At 35.4% G+C, this 4,458-nt stretch overlaps 1 long non-coding RNA gene across 1 annotated transcript; it reads right to left on the bottom strand.

The window, feature by feature from the left end:
• Positions 1 to 1,656: 1,656 nt before the first annotated feature.
• Positions 1,657 to 2,557, bottom strand: LOC148603967 (uncharacterized). Its single transcript, XR_015916546.1, has 2 exons — positions 2,436 to 2,557; positions 1,657 to 2,281 (listed from the first exon to the last, which is right to left on the bottom strand). It is a non-coding gene; the product is annotated as an uncharacterized LOC148603967 (long non-coding RNA).
• Positions 2,558 to 4,458: the final 1,901 nt, after the last annotated feature.

The raw sequence follows: 4,458 nt of genomic DNA, 5'->3' as shown, positions 1-4,458 counted from the left end.
TTAGCATGGGATGGTGTACATTTCAACCATAACGGGATGCTAAAATACTTCAGAAGTGTTAGAAGTGCCATTCTCCATACATCTCTCTCGGTAATATCTATTTTGATATAAGAGTAATCAAGGGAACCAAGGTTATAGCGGTAATCAAAAGAATGTAATCTAGAGACAAAGACCAGACATGGAAAACAGACACACACAACAAAGAACATAAAGTAACTGAACTCATACATACAAAGTAACAAAAGTAAATAAGCCACTCGGACTCCAATAAAAACTGGGAGCATTGGCCAGGTGCACCGATAGGGTAAGCGTCCTCTGCTTTTCTAGAAACACCCGCTCATAAAAATCAAGTCCGGGGTATACAAACGAGGAAAGGTAAACTATGACCCTTTGAATAAATCAGTTTTCATGGTGCTGATGGATATCAGAACGATCCACGAGTTCATGATGACGACAATAAAACTTCTGTGGTGATGACTTCAATCTTGTAACAACATAACCCTGTTCCAGGAGCCTATTTGTTAGACATCTAGCGCGATAAAAAAAAGTCTGCGTAGTATCGGCATGCTCTGGCATAACGTATGAGTTGTGATATGAACACTCCATACGCAGGAGCCGAAGGAATCTTGCCACAGACGAAATAAAAGTTGACAATTCTGAATGAAAAGTTATCACGTTTGTCGTAAAGTTTGGTCAATAGTTTTCATTTACCATCGATTTCTAAGTGTAGGACAAAATATGAGGCTGACTTTGCAATGTCTGTTGTATCATTTATCTCAAGTTCTTTTGTGAAGATGCGATGTATCAAATCCACGAAATTAGGATTGTTTAAAGATAATACGTCATTTATAGAGCGGAAACTGAGATTGAAGGATCTAGTCAAACGATATTCTTTCTTTCTGATCAACTCAGCTATAAAGTCAGGCTCATAAGAGTGAAGGAATGGGTCAGCAATTAAAGGAGCACAATTTGTTCCCATTGGAATGCCGACGGTTTGTTGAAAAACAGGTCCACCACACTGGACAAATATGTTGTCGATTAAAAATTCCAGCATTTTGTAAACATCTTCCTCTGTATATTTGGAAGATGATTTGGAATTATTTCTTACAAAGTATGAGGAACTTCTACCAAGAACTATATATTTGTATCTAGGTGTACCATCTTTTTTGGAAAAACAACGATGTATAATGTTTTTAAGTCGGGATTTTAACTGACGATGTGGGATTAGAAGTATACAGCGTTGAAAAATCATAGGTTTTAATGCTATTGTATTCAGATAATAGTCTTGAACTGATTGTCTCCAAAAGTTCTATCGAATTTTTCAGGATCCACATTGAATTAATACCATTACGGGAGTAACAAGTGTTGTGGTAGGAATGCAGACCCTCTTTGACAGTTGTGAGTATAGAAGTTAAAAGTTTTGAAAGAGGTTTAGTGGTACATTTTGCAGATCCAGCTATGAAACGGTGTTTGTATGGATTCGTGTGAAGTTTAGGAATCCAGTACATAGGCAGTAAATCACAATCATCGTCCTTGGTAGAGACACCAAAAGAGGATAGCGCAGATTTATGGTTTTCCAAAATTTCTTCTTTGGAGAGTGTAAAGAAGTAAGTTCTTTGGATTGTCAAGTGGCCAATGTCATATAAAACAAAAAAATGTAAAACATAAATTTAATAAACAAAACAAACTAAAGTAAATTCAAGATAAATGACATCATGAAATGAATAAACATAAATGTAACTGAATATACACGCACAAGACAGAACTAAATATAATGGAATGAAATAAACACATACACTAAATGATTCACAGTCTCAACACACCACCATTTTTTTCTGCACACCTCCCGGTAAGGTCGAACGTTGCATGTACTGTAACGAATGAAATGGGTTGTTTCCCTTGGACTTTTGTTATAATTATAACTGGACGAAATATAGACTAATTTCACACATTTTTTGTAGATTTCTATATTGACGAAGAGAACACCAGATGATATATATTTCACTATAATGCTGTATTCAGTAAGCCATGACTGGTTAAACGAACATATCTAGCACGGACTTCTCGGTTACTTTACAAATTAATATAACGGACTTTGTGCTCCAAAAATAATAAATTCCTAGCTTTCCAACGTTTTTTTTTTAATCACCGACATTACTTCACCGACTCTAGGCGTTATTACACCATCTCGGGAACATCAGGTTGATAACCATTTTATCACCAACAGGTCGACGCTTCTAGCTATGTGCAAGACGCACACCAAAACCGGGTCTAAAAACCCCTGTAAATAGACATTGAACCCAAAAATTACTTACAACATCTATACCTTTGCATAATATGGCAATTTCTTGTACATTCTGGACCGCGAGCAAGAAATATCATCTCGACAGCAAAATAGACTATAATTTACCATATAAAATTAATTATTAACTTACCTGAGTATTGTAAACATTAGCCTAGGGATATCCATGTCCTGAATTGACAATTATAATTCCCCACTGCTACTTTACCAAACTCAATGCTTCACTCAATGACCATGTGCCGACTGATATAAAACTTACCTGTTAAATTTCTAAACGTGTACAATCTCGTGATTTCACAAAAGGTCTACTTGATTCGATTTACCGGTGTTAGTGATATTTAAAGCTAGGATAGTTTAAATAGTCCTGTATGGAAAAAATGTAAACGACAATTAACTGAAGTTTGTTACAGAGAGAGTGGTAGCAGTATAGGTCTTATCACTGCTATTATTTTCTACGTCAACCTATGATAATAAACATTTGATATAAAACATTTTGCAGACAAAACCAATGTTATTTTGGGCTTTGTTTGCTGGTACGACCACATATTTGTCATGTATAGTAGACAATGTTTTTGCTACATCGGGGTCTTTGAAAACTGATGTCGCCTTGGCACTCATTGACCTACTTAAAACTTTCAGTCGTTTCAAAATTAAAGACTTCACGGCATTTAACCACTCTGACAGAGAATCAATAACTTCTTGTTCTCGTTTTATCCATTTTCTTGCATAGTCCTCGACGGCATAAGAACTTTAAAGTTATAATTCCAATTTATGGAGCGTGGTTCACGGTACTTGGGCCTTTAGAAAAGGGTATTACGTAGAGATTCATTTTCGATAACAGTTAAATCTCTCGTAACGACGTGACCAGAAGGACCATATTTGAATGGAGAGCTTTTGCAAGAACAGTCAGGTGGTTTAGCCTTGAAGTCCTTAATCTCGAGGTTCTGCAATAGCCTTTTATAATTGAAAAGTTTGGATGCAATGGGTGAAGTATAGGAATGTGAAATAATTGGTATGGATTTGTCTTTGAAATATGGAAGAATTTTGTTGGTAACGTTTTTTGTGATTGAGGATGTTAGCCAAATTAATTGCATCTATACCTTTGTTGACAAACGGTAGTGGGAGATATGATCGTTTTTCTTCATCCTGACTTGTCACGCAAACTGGTTCAAAGAGTCTGTGGAAACCGATATCCAAAATGATGGCAACAAGTCTTTATAATGATGAGGTGGGGTCAGAAATAGGAGTGTCAAGACTTGTTTTGTAAAGGGAGTGTAGTAGAGTTAGAGGTATAGAATAAAGTTTGGTTCTAATGTGATGGAGTCCAAGAGGTTTTTGTATGAAAGGAGGGAGACCATCTACGGAGATATCATGTAACTTAGGTGACGTATAGTGGCGATGACCATGACTCCTTTCCCGTCTTTGATTTTTGTCAAACAAATTCATCACATTCATGCTATTGTTATATTGGCTTGAAATGTTTCCTATACGTTTGATGTTGTCATTGCATTTGTAAGGTATTGCAGTACCTAGTCTGCGTATCCAGTACTCCTCTCTTTCCCTATGATAGTTTTTACTTAGAACGGGACTGTTCGTAGGATGGTAATTTTTTTTTTCTAAAATATGAACTTTCATGGAGAGGATTGAATGATCTTGTTGATTAAAGTGTTGATAAACTGTCGGAAATTTGGTGGTGTTAATTCCCGAACGATGACCGCACATTCTTTTATTTAATCGTTCATGCATTTCTCTAACATATATTAAACCACATAAGTTGCATACTAATCCATATACTAAGATTGTTGATTTACAACTTAAGTCATCGTGACTTCTTGTATGGAAGGTTTTCTTTGATATAACTTGTGTATCATATTTTCATATATATATTCGCATTTCACTTATTTTGATGTCTTTTTTTCTTGTGGCACATGATATCTTATATGTACATGGTACATGTTCTTTTTTTTTCGGCAGTAATTTTGGTACATAGTACCCCTTTTTTAATTGTACATGGTACCAATTGTGTAGTGTCTTAGTAAATATGTGCATATTTGATTTTTTTGTTTATCTTTACGCTGCCTCTAGTTTATAGGGTCGTTTTTACAATTGTTTGTAGCAATTTGTTTATATGTCAAGAACAACATGTTTAGAAGAAA

The sequence above is a fragment of the Perna viridis genome, chromosome 11, assembly GCF_037379345.1.
Source record: "Perna viridis isolate PV_CMFRI_1.1 ecotype Kerala chromosome 11, ASM3737934v1, whole genome shotgun sequence".
Classification (NCBI taxonomy): Eukaryota; Metazoa; Mollusca; class Bivalvia; order Mytilida; family Mytilidae; genus Perna; species Perna viridis.
Note: the sequence above shows the minus strand (reverse complement) of the source record. Positions and strands in the feature narration are given on the sequence as shown.